Source organism: Lissotriton helveticus, chromosome 7, assembly GCF_964261635.1.
Source record: "Lissotriton helveticus chromosome 7, aLisHel1.1, whole genome shotgun sequence".
Classification (NCBI taxonomy): domain Eukaryota; kingdom Metazoa; phylum Chordata; class Amphibia; order Caudata; family Salamandridae; genus Lissotriton; species Lissotriton helveticus.
Genome location: NC_136068.1, coordinates 25608299 through 25629748, shown reverse-complemented (window position 1 = coordinate 25629748; position 21450 = coordinate 25608299).

Genomic DNA, 21450 nt, shown 5'->3' with positions numbered 1-21450 from the left:
TTGAATCCATTGTGGTTTGCACGAGAGGGTTTGTATCCCAACCTCGTCACCACTTGAAAGATGGCAGGGAAGAGTGTCAGGGCAGCTTTATACATCACCAGCAGCACCAGCCTCCAGGCAGCAACTCCCATCCAGGAACCCAGCACCAGCATTCAAATACGCCAAGATTATACCCCTAGCCCGCAACAATCATAAAACTAAACATTAGGGAAATAATAATAATAAATAATAGGACTTACTGGGGTTAGCAGAGCCCTTGTCAGCAGCTCTGCTGGTTGGCGCCTCCTACTGACCAGCTACTCTTGGAACCTCTAGAATGTCCCTCAGCTTGCCCTTGGGTGCTGATGTAAAAACTAAAGAAAAAAACAGATTAGTGATTCACTTATTCTCCACAAAAGTATTTTAACAGGCAAACGCCGTCACATAATTGCACCTCTTTATAGCAGATCACCTAAAGTACTAGTTATGAGCCTATCAACTATTGATAAGTTGCCTATACAAATCCTAAAATCCCTATTTCAAATTTCCTTAACAAAGACTACATTTGGAACTAATGCATTGCAGTGAATGATCTTTGATTTCTTTCCCATATAATCTCAAACCCCTTGATGGACCAACTCAGTCTCCTTTTTTTTGCAGTGCATAGATGCAAACTACACATTGCTGTGAAATAGCCTGGAACTGTACAGGCTACATAAACAAAGTCACAGAGAGAACGTGCCACTCACTGATATTACTGATTCACTATGGTGACAGGAGGACAGTCTGCAATGGCTTTCTAATTAATCAGCCAAAGCGAGCACCAATGATTAGTAGGATTAGGTAGCGCTTAGCACCTGCCTAGCAGAATCTAGAAAGGGGATCACATAATAATGTTATTCCAATGTAAATTAAACATAACTTACCTCTGAATGTGAGTAGCATGCTATTTTGATTTTTTTTTGCATTGTAGAAAACAAGCACATCAAATAATGAATACTCACTGAGCCCTGGAATTTCAACACCTAGCAGGTGGACCAGGTCCTCTTTCCGGTCTAAGATATCCATGCAGCGATGCATCAGCTGCTGGGCGGTGCACTGAACTTGGCTGGTGCACCGCACACACCGGCACACCCTTGCCCTAGTGCATGGAGTAGACATGGTGCTTCACACAAACAAACTAGTACTGCCCCCAACTCACTAAAGATCACCTGGAGCTGCACACCCGGTGGTGGCCTCCCGCAAGGTAGACAACTTTATGCCATGGTGCTGGGTGGGGTAGAGAAAGATGAGAAAAGATTGGAGCAGAAGGAAAAGAAAGAAGAAATAAAGAAGCAAGGGGAAAATATAAAAAAATCAAAAATTCAAGAAATCACCCCAAAATTTAAAATAAAAATGTAAAATGCACAAACGCAGAGATACACACTAATTTAATACATAAAAAGTTTTGGTAAATAAGTTTGATAACCGGAGTATTAACCGCATGCGCGCTAGCGGTTTTCCCGCTGCGCGCTGCGATTTTAAAAATCGCGCGTTACGTGACAAGGTCAGCTCGTCATCCGCGTAGCGCAGGTTACGCCCATGACGAGCTGACCTTGTCATTAGCGTTGAAGGGGTTAAAACATTAAATAGGTATTGAAAATCAGACCCAGCACCAGAACAGAGAGTAGAAAAACAAGATGACCACGCCCATGCTAACCACACGGCACCATTCATGCGTGATTTCCAATGCAAGAATGTACTCCGCATTGCATATGGCAATGTGAACAGGTGCCTGGCAAACTCTGCCTGCAAGTGGAACTCCACATAGTGCAGCAGAGATTTGAAGCCACTTCGCTGGGTTTCGCGTATCAGAACTCCACATCCTCTGCCCATGCCTATTAATTACCTAATGCCCGTTGCCACTAGATGGTTCCAATTAGGACCTACTTACCATAGAAAAAGTGTTTTCTGTTTTATAACTCAAGTGCAGTTTCACAAATCTTCACAAATTAAAAAATAAATACACAACTCAGTCCAACTGCTGTCTGGAAAGCTTTGGGGTGATTCATCAAGCGAGAGCCGAGCACAAGGAGGGGTCCAAAATGCATTTTCCCAATGTGATTTCTTATACGGATTTTTAACACAGCTATAGCCTGAACTGATGATCTGAATTACACAAAATTTGGTAGAAAGCTAGATGTTTATCCATAAAGATCCCTTTTTGTAATTTGGTGTAAATCTGTTCAGTAGTTTTGGAATTAATAAAGAAAAAAGATGTATGTATTTCTAGGAATGCAAATCCTCTGAATATGAGCGCATTTTGTGTGTGCTTGTGCATGTCTGTGCATGTGATGGTGTTTGTGTGTGCATGTACTTGGGTGTTTTTGTACTAGAGCATGGGATTTTATGTGTACTTGTGTTTTTGGATGTTTCTGTCTATATGCTTGTGTGAGTGCGTATGTGCGCCTATGAGAGTGTGTGCCCACATTTATATGTGCTTGTGAATGTCTGTGCGTGTGATGGTGTGTGCATGCTGGATTTGTTATTCTCTGGCATCCACTGCCCTGGAAATTGACTCTAACTGCCAGATGCCTGACCTTAAGATGGCCATCAGTGTATAGTACAGTCCCCTGCCTGACCCCAAGATGGCTTCCATAGTGGTCCCCTCCACGTTGTTTTACTTCCCTGGGACAACAATTGGACATTGACCAGACATTGAAGCTATCCCCTAACCTGCTTACACATCAGGACTCGTAACCTGTGGAACTTACCCCAGACTGTAGACCAAGCAATGTGGCTGATTCCCGGTGGGGCTACCATATAGCTAAAGAGCAGACGGGTGGTGGACTCCCCCCCTGCCATCACCTACCCAGCTCGACCTCGGCCAGATTTTCCCCTTGTCTCTACATCCTATCTTCCTCCTACCCCTTTACCCTTTCCCCTTAGCCTTCCTTGTGCAATTCACCCTGTCCCCTATGTTCTGTAAATGCTTTTCTTGATACTTATGTCATTTTTAACTGATGTAAATTGCAACATTATTGTTCCTCATGTAAAGCACTTTGTTTCCTTCGGGTCTAGCCAGCGCTATATAATAACTCATTAATTTAAATGTGTTCCCATTTAGTACTCTTTCTCTCTTTCTTTACTTCCCTAGCTCCTATCCCCTCTCCCCTGAATCTCTCATCTTGCATGCTGGTCTGCCTAGCCCCCTGTCCTTTGTGCCCTTTGACTAAGCACTCCTTCTCGCCTTGTTGGGAAAATATCCAATATTTATACTTCACTGCACCAAGGGAGCCACTCACAGCTGAGGTATGGTATGGCACCCCTTGCCAAAGCACTCCCTCTCCCCTTTTTGGGGAAGGATCCAGTATGTAGGCCTTGGAGTCTCAGGGACTCCTCTGAGAGAGTCCACTGTGTAAAGGGAACCTCCCGCAACAGAGATAGAGAAGTGATACCACTTCCCATGGGATCACAGCTTACTGGACTTTGGACGTTGCTTTGACTCGTCTACCGGTTTGTGTCCCTGTCACCCTTCCCCTCCTCTTTCCATGCTGTGTCCGTCACCATCCTCTTCACTTTCCCGCCTCATTACCCCTCCCCTGAATCTCTCCCCTTGCCTGCTTTTCCCCTTACATATTTCTGCTTTATTGTTTTATCTCGACCTTACAAGTAACTATGTTGCCATGCTTTAATAACTGTAACCTTTGTAATGATGTAACCTGTAACTATGATCTGATGCTCATGTAAAGTGCTCTGATACCTCTGGATCTAGCCATCGCTATATAAAACCTTTAAAATAAAAAATAAATAAAACATTTAAAAAACCTTTGAAATTAACTGAAAAAACTATAGGTTTCAGGCACGTTATCGTTACCAATTAGCATTTAAAAAACCTTTGAAATTCACTGAAAAAAACCATAGGTTTCAGGCACGTTATAGTTAGAAATTAGCATTTATAAAACCTTAGAAATTCACTGAAAAAAAAACATAGGTTTCAGGGGCGTTATAGTTACTTGGACATTTCACTCGTACAAAACCATCTAAATTCCCCTGTTATAGTTGGTCAATAAGTGGATGTGTATGTAGATCTTGGAATTACTGAATAGGTGTGTTGTAACAGGTATTGGTATGTCCATTGTTTTGAAAATGTTAGTTTCTGTTTTTGAGTGTGTGTATCAAAGGTTGTATTAGGGTGAGAGGAGGTCTCCCACTCTATCACAAGGATGATGTCATCAGTGATGTCATTTGAGATGTCATCATTGATGTCATGAGTGATGTCACTGACCATGCCATGAGTGATATAATATGTGACGTCATCGGCAGTACATTGCAGGCGCGCAAGTTATAGTTAGCTGAACTAACTATAACGGGGGAATTTCAATGGTTTTGTGCGAGTGAAATATCCAACTAACTCTAACGCCCCTGAAACCTGTTTTTGTTAGTGAATATATATATATATATATATATATATATTACCTACTGGCGGTCGCCAGTAGGTATATATAGTTAGGATTTTTTCTCTATGGGATTTTTGAAAATTCTATGTCTAATAACTTTGGCGTTTGTGGACTGAATTGGCTGAAATTTTCAGGAAAATGGCACATTTTGTTTCTGAGCAGCCCCTAAAAATTTTGGGGGGGTTCGTCAAGGGGGGGCCGAGAAAAAAGGGGGGTCCCAAAACGCATTTTTCCCATGTTAATTTCCATAGGGCGGTTGGCCTCACTTTTAGCCCGAACGGCTGAATGGATTTGCACGAAACTTGGCAACATTGTAGGGACTGGTAGCCCGATGTGCCTTTTGTAGGTCTCAATATATGTGCTCCAGTGGATTTTGAGAAATGAACGTTAAAAAAAAGATATATATTTGTAACAGCGCTCCGCTTCGCGTACTTTTCGCGTTACGGAGCTTTGCGAAGCTGATTGGTTCTTCGGCGTCTGTAAACATTCCAAACAGTCCGTAGCGGCCGCCATCTTGTCTCTCGGTAGGATCGAGAGACAAGAGGAGGCCAAAGCGAAGGGGCAAATGACCATAAGGGGGCATAGTAGATCGTCCCTGACCCCCCTAGGTTTGATGTGGAGGCTTTGAAAGGGTCTCGCAGGGCAAAAAAAAAATATACCGTTTTTTTAGTTTTTTTGCGTGGAGTGCGCCCGGTTCGCGAACCGGGAAGCGTTCTGGGGAGCGTACTTTCTTGAAAATTAGTGAAAAAAGTTAGAGTAAAATAATAATTGTGAGTGATCAGATGTAGGGTAGCTCTGAGAAGAGCTTTTGGGTTTCTGGTACATTTAGGTACTTATAAGTAGGTACCAATGCACAGTCTTAAATTCAGAGTGAAAATTCTGTTGCCCTCATCTGAGAAGTGAACTCCATCTCCTCTGTAGATATCTTGCATGTAGTAACGCAAGTTATTGTTGTACAGGGAGCCCATTCCATGGTCTCTCATGTAAGCTGAAACAGATTTGTTTACATGCTTCCTCGATTTCTCAATTTGTGGACAAAATTGGTTCGACCACCTCCATTTTTGTCTTTGGCATATATTTGAATATACCAAGGCAGTCTGAGGAAAAAGTGCCATCAATTGCTCAAAGGTGTCCTTTAAAAGCATTTCCAGACCTACCCCAGTCAAAGTGCCCAAATCATTACCTCCACAGTGCACAATTAACAGGTCAGGTTTTGGCAAATGCATAAAGGTTTTCACCAATGGTATCAATTGGTGACATTTTAATCCTCTGTGGCCAAACCACTTAATTTCCACATCTTGTAAATTGAGGTTAGGTAAATTCCTGTTTTCAGCGTACCTCTGAGCCCAATAGATATAACTATGTCCAACAATCCAGACAGAAAACATGGCGAGAGAAGGTTCTCCTGCAGTCAGATGAAGTGTGGCAATGAAATGGCAGTTGAAAAAATGAGAGTGTAAAATGAAAAAAACTGAGGAGTTTCTGTGTTAATGAAGCAGTAAGAGTGATTGGTGGATTTTGATTGCTGAAAACAGAAAGTTAGGGTGCATGGATGAGTTCGTTGAAAGATGTATTTTGAGTGGCGAAGAAAAAATCATTAAATGAAAGAATGCTCTGGATATGCAGGTGCACTGAGAGTTCAGAGTTCAATTGCAACATTGTTGTGTGAACTTGGAAACACCAGAGGTCTTGCAAGAGGTGGTTGCTATGCAGAAAAAGCAGAGAGGGGGCAGAGGGGGGAAGGGTTTTGCTTTGATAAAAAGTGAGGGAAGAGTTTTGATTGGGTGACATGAGAGATATGTGTGAAGAATTACATCATTTCTGTGCTTTTGATAGCTGCAGACTCTGGAGTGCATACCTTTTGCTCTGCTGAAGACAAATTGGTGTGTTTCTGAGACTGTTTTGAAACTCAAAGTATTTGCTAAGGTGAGAAAAGATTTCTTTAATTTAGATAGAAAATAGTGTGCTTTAAGGAGAAAATTATGAAGAAAGTTGTGTTTTTCAAATGTTGCTTTGTCTCAAGTGTTTTACAAATAGATTTTGTTTCTTTGAGAAATTGTAATTGGAGAAAATGTGAAGTATTAGTACTGACAGGGCTTTTATGTGCATAGGAGCTGTGGAGTGTTTTCAAATTATGACTTGTAAATCGTTTTTGAGAAAAAGCAATGGTTTTAATATTGATGAGAAGGACATAATGGTGTCTGCTTCTTTATAAGGTAATTGAGAGTCTCTGATGTTATTTTTCCCATTTCAATGTAAGAAGTTTGTCTGTGGAGCAAATTGCTTGTAAATATGCTCCCACCTGTGCATGGCAAATTTAGATTTTGAATGTTTGCGTTACATAGGCATGTTAAAGGTGACTGAAACATGCTGCAAAGGCAATCAAAAAACGCTTTTATGTGTCTTAAGGACATTTTAAGTCATTTCCCCATGTGCAGTGTTTTCAAATTATGAGTTGAAAATCGTTTTTGAGGTAAAGGAATGTTTTCAAAATTTATGTGCGCCATATGCCCCCAAATTTCTTTTTCAGGGGTGCAGCAGGGTGTTCTTGAGACACCCCTGCACCCTCGGAAAAATTCGTAATTTGCGATGAGGTAATTGCTAATCGCAAATTGCACCTTCATTCCTATGGGCCTCCTGCTGCATGGAAATTAATGGGTAATTTGTAATTAGCAAATAGCTCATCGCAAACTAGGAATGGTAAAGAATCGCTATTTATTCCTTAAAGTTCGCTATTTAGGAAATGCAAAAAACTTTGATGATACATATGGCGGTTCATCTCTAACAAGATAAGAAGCATAGGGATAGATTTATGATGACTGGCGCATCACCAGGGATGTGTTAGTCATTCTGTGCCGCTGTTCCGTCACCTATGGTGTGCTGCATTTACAATGCGGCGCATCATGGGGCAAAAACAGCACAGATGCGTGACGTATCTGTGCCGTAAAGGTGGCGCATTGCTGGAGTTGTATCGCAAGTGTGATGAAGCTCCAGCAAGGGTCAGGGGTGCCCCTGTCGCAGGGTTTCTGTTCTCACACAGAACTGTGGACAGAGGATTGGAACCTCGGTGAATTAGGGTGTCCCAAAACTCAGCTTAGTAATCAAAACCCCTTAGCAAGCTAGGTACAGTGTCACATTGGATATAACAAACTCTCAATGTTTAGACAATCCAGAATATGAACTTATAGTACCTCAATGAATGGTCGGTCGTTATATATTTCTTAGAAACCAGAACATGGAGTTAAGAAGAACACATGTGTATTTGAAATGTTTATTTAGTAATGCCGTCTTCTCAGGCGTAGTATCTTAGATAATACAAGTACACATATTATCAGTAGCAAAATTACCAGCATAGTTACTAGTACATAAAAAGCGAATGGTGACAGTATGTTAACATGCTGTAAATGAATAAGAGTTAGCAACACTTATAAGCAGCCGCGGGCCGTGGAGGGAGTTACGGTGGGGCAGGGAGGCGGGGAGGGGAAGGGGCAGGGTGGAGAGGGCTCCACCCTGCCACTCCCCCTCCCCGCCTCCCTGCCCCACCGTAACTCCCTCCACGGCCCGCGGCTGCTTATATCTCACCCTCCCTAATACACATAATATATTATTTGCTAAGAAGGTCTCTTTGTGTTGGTTTAGGGCGTGCCGATACTTTAGTGTCTTAGATTTGAAGGAATCACATCAGCATACACCAGCTCTCTCTTCATGTGAACCGCATCAAGTGTTGTGTATGTGTGTTCGGCAAAGCAATATAAAACCCGCCTCATGCCCAGAATTGGCAGAAGCTGCACTTATGTTATGAGTATGAAGTCGTGGAGATCAGACCTCATAACAATTCTGTATCGTGTTGTTCTTGAAACTTCAGCACTCGCTGTACAGATATAGTTTAACAAGTAAAGCAGATAGTAGAGCAATAACATATTTTTCTCATGTAAATCACGATGAACTATTAGGTTGAAAGCTAAAGCAACAACTAAGTGTCGTGTGCAGAAGTTGCAAAAAAGGAAAAAATGGCGTTTAAACCGGTAATGAGTCCATGCTAACTTAACACGGTGTAAAGATATCCAGGATCTACATGACACCTCCCCATGATCCGGAAACGAACTGAATAAGATAATAGTAGTGCCATCTCATGAGAGCAGATTGCAACTTTATATGTGGACGGTCTGCAAGGTAAAACATTAAAAACTAGGAAAATTTAAGGCTAAAGAAAAATAAAACAGTCAACTACTTTATCGAGGCTTAAGCCAATAGGCAAGCTAAATAATAAAAACTTGACAAATAAGTCAATGAATTGTGAATGAAATGCTAGTACTCAGCATATCAAACATGAAAAAGGTCTATGACATAACTGTGTATGCAAAATAAGCTGCAACAGCCTCCAATAGGAAGTCACCGTCTTCATCCGAAAAGAGTTCAGCCATCCAATTTAAAAGCGGAAAAGAACATACGTGCTCTCCCAGCACCGGATCCTCTATCACCATCAGAGGACAGCTCGGTGGGTTTTCAAGAAAGCTCTGTTCCAAGAAAGACTGTGTTGCCGCCAGTAAATTCCAGGGACCAATTAGTCCATGGATCAATGCCACAGCCATAATCCTTTCGCCAGGACAAACCAACTCGTGAGTAATGATAGGACTCATCAGCTGATTAAAGTCGACGTCAGGAGAAACCGGTCGGCAGAGACACAAATCAATGGCCCAATCGAAATCACAGGTCAGGCAGTGAAATACAGGCTGGACACAGGTGAAGTAGGAGAATCGAAAAGATAATCCATATGCCGTGCTTAATATCGTCAACGGCATTGTGCCATAATATTCTAGCATGCGATTGCGGAACAGTGTCAGCAGCTGCAGGGCGGGAGCTTGCACAGGAGGGACATCCATATTTAAAAATGTAAAAAAGCACAAGAGCGTCCGCTGGTAATGCAAGTAAAAATGGGAATCCACCAAGCACAGTGGAAAAAATAGAATGAAAGAAAGCAGGGATGATTCCAAAGATTTTCTCAAATGAAGTCACGAGACCACTGGTAACAACTTTAAAAAAGTGCGCCAGGTCCTTTGTGGAGGACGCGTTAGAGATAGTCCGAACCATCTTGCTGAAATGGAAAGGCGAATCTGTATTTAAAAGGGTCTGCACCTCTGTACGGGTGTTCGCTATGTGAAGCACGAAAGTTTCACGGGCCGAAGTCAAGGCCACGTCTCTCTGAGACAAAAGAGCTCTTATTCTTGCCATGCCGTTGAAATGTGCTCCCAAGGTTGGTATTTGTGGCCAGATTGAAAACTCCCTATGTTCATGTGTGGGAGGAAATAGAACATTTCTGCAGCAAATAACCCGTTCATTTACTGTTACGATAAAAGGAATACTTTTAATTAATCCAGAACAATCTTCATTATTGAGCATCAAATAACTACCATTTTCCAAGAACTTGAACGTGGGGATGATAGCAGGAACTGGTGTGCCTTGCAACACGCAAGCCATATTTGGTCGGTGTTTGTTGCATGAACCGTGTAACTGTATGTGCCTACACATTAGTGAATGATCTGGCGTCTCAGTGCATTCCTCTCCATTCAGATAAACTTCTTGATCATCTTTGAAAATCTGTATGTGTATGGAAGCGACCAGATCTCATGAAGAAAACCACTACCTAAAGGTTAATAACGACCTATTGGTATATATTTCATACAATTTGAAAACGTATATAAAGCAAAAGGCAGCGTTATTAAACCGTGGATAAGGCACGTTGCCAAAGCAGTCAACCTTTTGGATTTATACTGGAAATGTTAAAGGAAGAATTACGGAGTAGGGCCTGTAAATCTTTAATGGACAACGAGTAAAATTACTTCAACCATCATATTCCTGTAACTCCGGGATAGTAGGGGTGTTTAATTTTTTAGAAGTAGCCAATCCAAAGCATTTGGTCTGGGAAATTGTTTCATTCACAAACAACATATGATTTGGGATGAGACATGCACGGTGGAAAGCCTCAGTGCCTTGTACCTGCCAGGTTCGTGAACCCCAAACTGATGTAGATCCTGGATATCTTTACTCTGTGTTAAGTTAGCATGGGCTCATTACTGGTTTAAACGCCATTTTTCCTTTTTTGCAACTTCTGCACACGACACTTAGTTGTTGCTTTAGCTTTCAGTCTACCTGCGTCAAGATCTATGCCTGCTTCAAGCAGGCGCAGGGTTTTGATGTAGCTTTGTCCTATCTGATTGTAAATGCGGCACACCGTGGGTGGCAGAGCAGCGGTGTACGTTAACTGGTGCATCCCTGGGGATGTGCTAGTTAATATAAATCTGCCCCTTTACATTTAATTATGTGCAGGGGACACAGAGTAGGTGAGGTTTATCCAAGGTTAAGAAGAGATGAGTCCTGTTCAGTGAAAAATTGGAGATAGGCTTCAGTATATTATATACTTAAGTAGTGTGTTAAGTTTTTGATGACTGTTATTAATTTACTGTTGGGTAATAGTGGTTAATAACATTTTTTATTATATTTTACCACAGATTCAACTGCAGATTATTTCAAGATTTTAGGATGCCAAGCAAAGAAAGAGTGAGAAAGGCTGCAAAACGTCAAAGACAGCAGGACCATGGAATAATGCAGCAGTCCTCTAACAAAAAGATTTGTCAAGTCACCAAGAAAGCACCGGGTAAGAGTACAAAAACAGTCATAAGAAATATGTCTAGTAAAAAAAATATTACTACAGAAAATGTTTCAGTCCAGAAAAGGAGAAGGAATTCAAATGGTAAGGAAAGGCCAATGAGAAATGTTACTGCTAGAGTAAGAGATAACTCTATGCATGAAAGTAGAAGGCACAACAGTTTAGGGACATTCGTAAACGAATGTTCCGCAACAGGATAATTGGGAATTTGTTAAAAAATATTAAGAAAGGTGAACAGAAAGTGGTTTTTTATAAGAGAAAAAAAATAGTTGAGAAAGTTATTGATCAGGCATTTGAAATTAAACGTAAGTTATTTATTTTGACAATCAATAGAATTAGGAAGCTAAACAAGGCAATTTATGATTTCAAAAGAAATAGTAGATGGAAGAGAATAGTTAATCGTAGTAATTTTTGTGAAGTTTTTTCTGGAGAATGGATGCATAGTTCAAGCTCTGAGGCATTTTTTAATGAGGAGAGTTATTTCCAGGATAATGATTTGGTGCATGCAGTTGACACCAGTGGTCGAGCTTATGAAGTGAAAGATGGTTGTCCAGTTGAAAAAGAAAAACTTGTGAGAACAGAGATAGAAGAGGTGTTAGGTAATGAGGTTTTAGGGAGACGTCCTAAGGGTCCTGTGTACACCTGGAAGTGTAGTAGTATTTGCAGTGTACGACAGGATTCCATCAATTTGCTTTGTGATTTTATACGGTCATTTAATAAGAAAAGTTTGAAGCAGAAAATGAAGTTGTTGCAAGAATTAGATCCTTGCAGAGTGAGAGAAGTGATAGGTTTGCATGGTCATTCACTGGCTTGTCTTTCCAGGAGAGTATGCCAGAGTGTTTTTTATCATTTCAGGATGCTAGCAGTGCATCATAATAAAGTGAGGAAATTAGTTAGAATGTTGTATTATGCTAAGAGTCCAGCAATTATGCTTAAACAATTATGCGCTGCTCTTTTGCATGGTTCTGAAATAGATGTGAAGAATATATGTGAAGAAATTGAGTTTTGTTACTTTGGAAGTAAAGAGGAGAATGTTGAAATTGACCAAGAAGAAGAGAGTAATGTGGAAGATAGTGTACAGGTTTCCAGTACAGATAATTTCCAGAGGGAAATTGCGACGTTTGAGGTGAAATCAAGTGAGAGACCAAATTTCACTTGTGTGTGTTGTCGACGCACTTATTATAAGAATCAGACTAAGTTAGTGGATTTATATGGAAAAAGTGAAAGGGAAAATAATAGTGAATGGAAGGATTTTACAACATACTTGATGGTAGAAAATTGTTTTGATTTGGGATTGGATCAACGTGTGTGTACTTATTGTTGTAACAAATTAAATCAAAACCAGATGCCTGCTAGAGCAGTTCATAATAATCTGGAATTGGTTGAGATTCCTTCTGAATTGAAGGATTTAAATACTTATGAATCTATTTTGATTCAAAGTATCCATCCCTTTCAAGCTATTGTAAGAATGGAGCCAAAGACAGGGAAATTGCCTCCATCAGATTTACAGAGAGGATTGAAGGGAAGAGTTGTTTATTTGCCTCTAGATTTGAAGAAAAACATTAACACAATTGGAGTAGAAAAAGTGGAAGAGGAACCTCTTGTTATCTTAGTTAATGGGGTTCCGACAAAGAATAAGAAAATATGGCAAGATTTAGTAGATGTTAGGAAAGTCAAAAGGGCAACATTGTATTTGAAAAAAAATAATAAATACTATAAAAATGTATATGTTGCAGAAGAGGAAGTAAGTGAGGAAGAGGATAGCGATTTGTGTGCTGGTCAAATTGAGAAAGTAGAACCCTGTACTAGTGAAGAAATATATGAACATTATAGTGTTCATCCTTTGCATTCCAAGGAAGTCATGGGGAATGCTATTGAGTTGTTTTAAATGAAACAAGCGAAAGGGAGTCCCATTAGTGTTTGGGAGGAAAGTTTGGAAGCTCGGTGTTTCCCACAGCTTTTTCCAACAGGTCAGGGAGGAAGATATGATGAGCGACCTCATCAAATTCCTGCTTCTGAATACCGGACTTTGAGATTGTATGCAGGAGATCCTAGGTTTCGACAATGCATTCCTTATTTGTTTCATCTCCTGTTTTAAAGCGATCTGTCTGGACTGTCATATGCAGTGAACCACATCTTGAAAAGTGGTATACACATGCAAAACATCTCGGCAAGTGACTTTATGGATAAAGTCAATGTACAAGACAGTATTTTGGATTCTCACCTGATTAATCTCATGGCGTGTCAGCGTGGTACTAATGAGTACTGGTACCGTCGTCATGGTGATTTAAAATGTATGCTGAGGAACTTAGGAACTCCCACATGGTTCCTCACTTTGAGCTGTGCCGAGTATGGCCGGGAAGACTTACTTGAATTTCTACGAGAGGCAAATGCTAACGTAGAAAACATCGAATTCAAGACACCCGGAGAACTGTGCTCTTTGGATCCAGTCAATGTATGTAGGTACTTCAATCATAGATTTGAAGGTATGATGTCTTTCATCATGAATAAGAAGAATCCACCTCTTGGAGAGGTGTTGGATTTCTTCTGGAGGAAGGAGTACCAAGCAAGAGGTGCTCCTCATATACATATGTTGCTGTGGATCAAGGATGCACCTAAATTTGGAACGGATGCAGAAGACTCAGTGATGAGTTTCATAGAACAGTATTCTACGTGTGCTGTTCCAAACGCAAAGGAGAAAAAAAGCCTAAGAGAAAAAGTTCTACGTTTCCAAAGCCATCGATGTGGAAAGTACTGTCGTCGTAAATTCCGGAACAAAGACAAGTTCTACACCAAATGTCGTTTCGGCTTTCCACGACCGGTGATTTCTAAAGGAAGAGTGAACAGTTTGATGTCTTCGCTGCGACATAATGTGATGAAGAAATCACCTAAAAACACATACAATTTGAAGAGGAACGAAGAGTCTAAGTACATCAACGACTACAACCCGGTGATTTTGTCCATGTGGAATGCTAACATGGATATACAGTTTGTGGCTGATAACTGTATGGCTGTGGCTCGGTATGTGACATCTTACATCACCAAAAAAGAGAAGACAGAATTGAAGGATATGTGGGAGGACATTTCCCATGAAAAGAGCCTCAGCAAGAAGTTGTACAGTTTCAGTCTGAAGATGTTGTCGCATCGAGAAATCGGAGCTTACGAATGTTCTGACCGGTTGTCTTCAGCAAGTCTCTATGCCAAGTCCAGGAGTATCGTTTGGGCGAGTGTTGGTCTTGCTGCAACGCGTAATCGAGTTCTGAAACCTGTGCGGGAAATTGAGTATTTAGCGGAAAAGGAGCCAAACAGTACCGACATTTTGAAGAGCAACATGTTGGATACATATTATCCAAATCGAAGCAGTCACCTCGAGAATGTTTGTCTGTATGAGGTTCTGCAAAATTACATATTCAAGAGGAACATCAAAGAAGATACTGAGAAAGGAGTGTATGCTGTAATAGGAAGTGAGGGATGTCTGGTCAAGCAAAGAAAATGCCACTTGATAAACCATCGAAAATTGAGTGGCGAATCTCCTGAAAAAAAGGAGTTTTTCTATTTAGCACTTTTGCAACTTTTTAAGCCTTGGCGTGCAGAAGAGGAACTGCTTGGAGATTTCGTTTGTTACGAAGACTCATTCAATGCTGCCAAGGAGACCATAGAATGTCCTGCTTTTCCCAAATATGTAGAAATGTTGAATGTGGAAATTGAGCAGGAAGCAACGATTGCAGCCGAGATTGCCAGAGACAGTTCTCAGGACAGTCAGAGTTCTGCTTCATTGAGTCAGGATCCACTAGGAGGACCTCTTATCGAAAATGAAGCTGCCACTGCTATGAATGAAGTGGAAAGAGCCATGGCACATGCTCAGGAGGATGCGGTTAACTTAGAAGAGTTGGAAAGACAACTCAATGTTGAGCAGAGGAAAATATATGACGAACTTACCATGCAAATTGATCATGGTTTAAGTCATGACAAGAAAGAGTGCTCATGTACGTCGTTGAAGCCTGTCCGACTGTACGTGAGTGGAGAAGCGGGAACTGGAAAAAGTTTCCTTATTAAAGCAATTTCATGTTATTTGCAGGAAAGGACAGAGTCATCGCTGTCTTGTGTTGTCACCGCTCCAACTGGACTGGCAGCACATAACATTAAAGGGATTACTTTACATCGTTTACTGATGCTGCCAGTGGAGCATGACAACAAATTAGAATATCACAAGCTATCTGGAGATGCTTGTTTTGAAGTTTCAAGAGTCTTGAGGAAAATGAAACTTCTTATCATTGACGAAGTAAGCATGGTTTCCAATGTCATGCTTGCCTTTGTGCATTTGAGAATGCAAGAAGTTCTCAAAACAGAGTATGATGTGTTATTTGGTGGCAAACACATCATTGTTTTCGGAGATCTTCTGCAGCTGACACCAGTGAAAGGGCAACCTGTGTTCAAAAGGCTCACGCATGAAGATACCAGGAAGTGCTTAGGGAGCATTGGCAACGTCAATATATGGTTAAACTTCAATTATGCTGAACTGCATGAAAATATGCGTCAGGCAAAGGATGAAGTTTACAAGACTATTCTACAAGATGTTAGAATTGGAAAAGTGACCGAGCATGGGAAAGAAGCTTTACATGCACGATTACTGACAAATTTATATCCAGACGAAGATGTTGTGCCTGAGAATATTTTTCAGAAAGTTACTGAGAAAAAATCTGGAATATGTTTGATGCCAACTCTTGCAGAATGTGCCAAATTCAACAACAAAATGTTGCATTTAGAAAAGCAAGAGATTGTGAAACTGGAAGCTATTGACAGAGTAGAGCATATGGGATCAACAATTATTTTGTCTGAGAATCTGAAAACAAAATTGGATTCATTAGAGAAGAGTATATCTAAAACTGCGGGTTTTGAAAAGACTCTGAATGTGTGCTTGAACTGCCGTATAATTTTAAGAAGGAATTTACATGTTGAAAGAGGTCTGGTAAATGGATCAATGGGTAATGTTGTTGATTTTGTGAAATACAGAAATAGAGATGGAATTGAATTTTTAAAAATTAAATTTGATGGCATTGAGGAAGTACAGCTAATTGCTCGTTGTTCTGCTAGATTTTTGCTTGTAAAAGACTTATATGTTCGTCGTAAGCAGTTTCCTGTTTGCTTGGCATATGCGGTGACAATCCATAAATCGCAAGGTTTAAGTGTAGACTGTGCATTGGTGAATATTGGCAGTTCTGTGTTCAAGGAGGGTATGGCATATGTGGCATTGTCACGAGTTAGAACTTTATCGGGATTGTACTTGATTGAGTGTGATGTCACAAACATTTGTGCGGATCTAGATTGTGTTAAGGAATACAATAGGTTGAGAAGAGAGTATGCGCCACATTTGCCTCAGTATCCTTTGTTTGAGAAACGTGTGGTAGGCCGGAAACGAAGAAATGTGACCAATACTCGGGAGGTTGTAGCAAAAAGACGAAAAGTCGATGAACCTGAAATTATAAGCAGAAACAAAAAGGATTCTGTTGAAGATGTTGTTGGTTTTCAATTTGAAAACAGTTCTGGTGTCAACTGCTATGCTAATGTAGTGGTTAATGTTTTGTTTTCTCTACAAAATGTAAAAGAAGAGATTGTGGTCAATTCTGATCAAAGATTTTGCAGTTTGTTAAATTCTGTGTTAGAGAAATGTAGCACTGATAGAACAAACATAGAAAGTGTGTCTGAAATTCGAAATCTGTTAGACAGATGTTCAGGCCAAACACAATTCTCTCAAAATAGTCAGCAAGATTGTCAGGAGTTTTTAATGTATATGCTTGATGTATTGCATGATGAAGGTGTAGATGTAGATCACCTGTTTGGGCTTTCTTATCAATGGCAGCATGACTGCGAGAACTGTAGGGTATCAAGTACTACTAGTGTAGACGCAGAAAGATTTATATATTTAACTTTGCCAGACAGTAAATCAGTCTCTTTTAATAAGCTAGTAAAAGCAGCTGATCACAACATGGAGTGTAGCCAATGTAAATCTGAAATGATGTCCACATTATTTATACGAACATATGGCCAGTATGTCATTTTAATGTTCCAACGATGTAGGCCTGATGGAACAAAATTGACAACTTTAATTAAAAATTTTGTGGCTTCACAGTTGTCAATATCAGGAAGGACTTTTGTAACTGTAGCAATTATATATCATGATGGTCCTTCAATAACATCAGGACATTATACAGCTTATTTAAAGTGTAGAAATGGCTGGTCATTCTGCAATGATTCTGTTTTAATTTTCAAAAAAAAATTGCCGTTTGACCTTAAAAACTCTTACCTGGTGTTTTTAAAACCAAAATTTTAGGGAAAGAATCTTGGGATGTACTCTGAGGAATTTCAAGAAGTTCTCATGGCTCCTACACGATTTGGCCTTGAGGATAAGTGTAGTACAGAGACATAACTTCTTACCATAAAACTGGACGTCATGGAGAAATACGTGCACTTTGAATGAGTTCAGAAAAACTGTTTCTTTTTATAAGCTAATTGAAGCAGCCAATCAAAACATGGAGTAGAGGGAATGTAAGTCTGCAATGCTGTCTACTGTTTTACATTGCTTTGTGATTAAAAGTGATGTAGAGAATTAAATAATTGTACTAGTCATAAAGGTAGTGTAAGTCTGCTTCATAGTAAGCAGTATCAGTGTGATAGGAAATGTAGGAAGTGAATTTTCAAGGTTTTGTAAATGCTAATTCCTAACTATATATGGTCTATAACCTATGGTTTTTTCAGTGAATATATATATATATATATATATTCACTGAAAAAAACATAGGTTATAGACCATATATAGTTAGGAATTAGCATTTAAAAAACCTTATTTTACTCACACAAAACCATTGAAATTCCATATATAGTTAGTTGCACTAACTATATATCGCGCACCCGCAATCCACTGCTGATCATGTCACATATTACATCATTCATGACATGGTCAGTGACATCACTGATGACATCACTGATGACATCTCAAATGACATCACTGATGACATCACTGATGACAACATCCAGTGACTGTATTTTTCTGTAAAGTTAAAATATGTCTTGAGTGGATGTATAAGTGTCTGGATGAAGGATTTAGTAGGTGCATGACTGACTGTATGAGTGAGTGATTAAATGTGTCTCACTGAATGCATGGGTTAGTGACTAAACTGTCTTAATTTGTGCATCATTATGTCTGTTGTTCTGTAAACTGCTGCATGTGTTGATCATTAGCTATACGAGAGGCTATATGTGTTATTAATTGGTTGCCCAAGTATTTCTATGGGAGATTGAGTTTGTGTGGGGGTGGCTGGAAGGTGTGTGACTCTATGCATAGATGTGTGAGCAGTTTATTCACTAGGTGTATGAGTTCAAGAGTGCATGTGGAAACAGCTACATGGGCAGTTGACTGTGTGCATGAGTGTATTGATGAGTGAATGGATATCTCAATGCTACATGTCATAGTAAGTACATATGTAAAACACAGTACATGTGAGAGTTGGCATATATAAATAACTGTGCATGAGAGCCACTGAATGAGTGAGTGGTTGTATCGATCATTGTGAACTTGTATCAGGGATTGTATAAGAGAGTAAATATGTGTTAGTATATGTTTCAATAAGTAAGGTGTGTTTAACTGTATAGTTGAAGAAATGGAGGTGAGATTGTTTCTTTGCATGACTGACTGGGTGTGTGAGTAACTCCATGGATGAGTGGCAGTGTGTGAGTGTCTGTATACACTGAGTGTATCTAAGGTTATATTAGAGTCTGAAGAGGTTTATCGTATTAGCACAAGAATGATGTCAAATGAGATGTCATCAGTGATGTCATCAGTGATGTCATTTGAGATGTCATCAGTGATGTCATCAGTGATGTCACTGACCATGTCATGAATGATGTAATATGTGACATGATCAGCGGTGGATTGCGGGTGCGCGATATATAGTTAGTGCAACTAACTATATATGGAATTTCAATGGTTTTGTGTGAGTAAAATAAGGTTTTTTAAATGCTAATTCCTAACTATATATGGTCTATAACCTATGGTTTTTTCAGTGAATTTTCAAGGTTTTGTAAATGCTAATTCCTAACTATATATGGTCTATAACCTATGGTTTTTTCAGTGAATTTCAATGGTTTTTTAATAGCAAATATCATAAGCTGTCGAATATCAAGTACGTGGTAAGTGAAAACATTTTCGTGTTTATGCACACTGATCTGCTTTGAATGGTGCCCCCCCCCCCCTCATTTCTATTAGGAGTACTCTCTCTTTGCAGATAGTGAAAGGTAGTTAACGCAGGCGTTTGCCCCCGTTGTAATCCGTCGTGCCTGCTTCTCTCTCCATTTGATTGATTGTTATCCAAGTATTTACTGTTTTAGAATTAGTTCTCTTTGGTTCATTCTCTATTTACAAACAAACACAGAGTCGCAATACTCTGTTTAGTCCTTGCAGATAACGAAAAATCGTGTAAAAAAAAAGAAAAGGAATCGAGCAAAATCAGTAGGCCACTAATGGGATCTCTTTTTGACCTCGCTAAAATAGAAACATTAGGAACAACCCCTCATGACAAATACAAAACTAGTGAGATGAACTGAACTCCACACAATGATGGCTGCAAAACAGCTCGGCTCCGCCACCCACCCCGCCCAAAATAACGATAAAGAACGGCTGCCATGATTGGTTGCGGAATGACCACGACGGAGCTACGAAATGGTGCTGCTCTCATGCTAACCCCAGCTTCAGTCTGAAACATCCAGAAACACTGTAGACTACCAATTCGATCAGTTCCGGTAGCGCCCCAATGTAACCCGGTAGAGAAGAACTAGCCCTCCCCTCTTTGACTGATGGTTCTTGTTGCCTGTCCCTTCTGTTGCCATTTAACAGAACTATTTAGCCTGCTGAAAGGGGTTGTGTTCCGACCGCTGGTTGGTGGAGACATTTTGACTATATTCTGTACCTGCGTTGTCGCATAATGCGTCATATGACGCGCCGCGTTAGCGCATCCGGAAGTCATCCGGGGCGCGCAGCGCGTAACGTAAGCATAACAAGTCATGTGACTTGTTAATAAAACTTTTCATTGGTTCATTTTACTTTTCTTATTGTAATGATGAAAGGCTTGGTCATATGACCTAAAAATTACGCTTTTCATTACTTCCGAACATTATTTTTTCTTAAATATATGTTATAATGTTCCAGGCTAATGTACTTTCCCGGAAATTTTACAACTGTCCTGCAAGTAAAATATATTCTTTTTTCGAGAAAAAGAGCGTTTCTTCGTCCCATGACGGAGCCGTTGAGCAAAAGAGGGTCGACCTGCTGTCTTAGTCGCCGATACGCCTGAATATGAGATTCTTATCGATCACTTTATGTTGCAGGAATAGAAAACACAACAGCCCTTGACCATTTATCTTTACTGCGTTCCTTCGTATTATACCTTTTACCCTTCATGTAATTGGTCTGCTTTATTTCACTTGCCTTTTAATGATTCTAAAACAGTCACTATTATTAAAAACTTTACCAATGTATATACTACTACCATGTTTTCTTTTAAAAACCTTTATTGTGAAAATGTCATTATACAAATACGAGCCTATAACCACGTGGGCCTGCCACAGAGCAAACTGTAATCGTATATGATGAATAGACATTTACACTGTAGAGGAACGTAACGGGCGGGCCATTAGGTTGCAAGAACTAAGGTGTCTAACAGTTACGGAATCGGTGGACGTACATTTTATAATTAAAATACGACAGGGCCAGTTACAATAAAATTATCTAGATATACATTTGCGGGCAAGTACCATGGGTGACGTTAATTCGAACTTTCAACAGTACAGTCATCAATAACACATCAGAACTTAATATCAATAGGGATGTCGAAATAGTCAATCAATTCTCGTCCCCGCCCGCCATGTACTTCAAAACTGCATACGTATCTCGTGACTTCAAGGTTCTGCAACCAGTACACAACAAGGAGTTACGAGTCCCATTTATTCCGGCGCCATTTTGGGCGAGGACGGGCAGGTCCAGGATATAGTCAAAATGTCTCTACCAACCATCGACTATGATGATGTTCATATGCTGTATTTATTAGAGTAACACTCATCTGTCCACATGAAATTAATTTGCCACAATCTAAACATGTCATTTTAATCTTTCCAAAGTTCTTCTAAATATTTGGGACCGTTTCCCTTGCCTCTGAAGCTCTCAGTGCCACTTCTTTGATGAATGTACTAGCAGGTCAGGGGTTCTCCTCCAAATCTCTCTTTTATGCAGCACTATAATTAATTGGTGCCACCTCTCCATATGACGATGCATGGTATAGTTACCACAACTATATTTTTTTTCGGTTCCTCTGG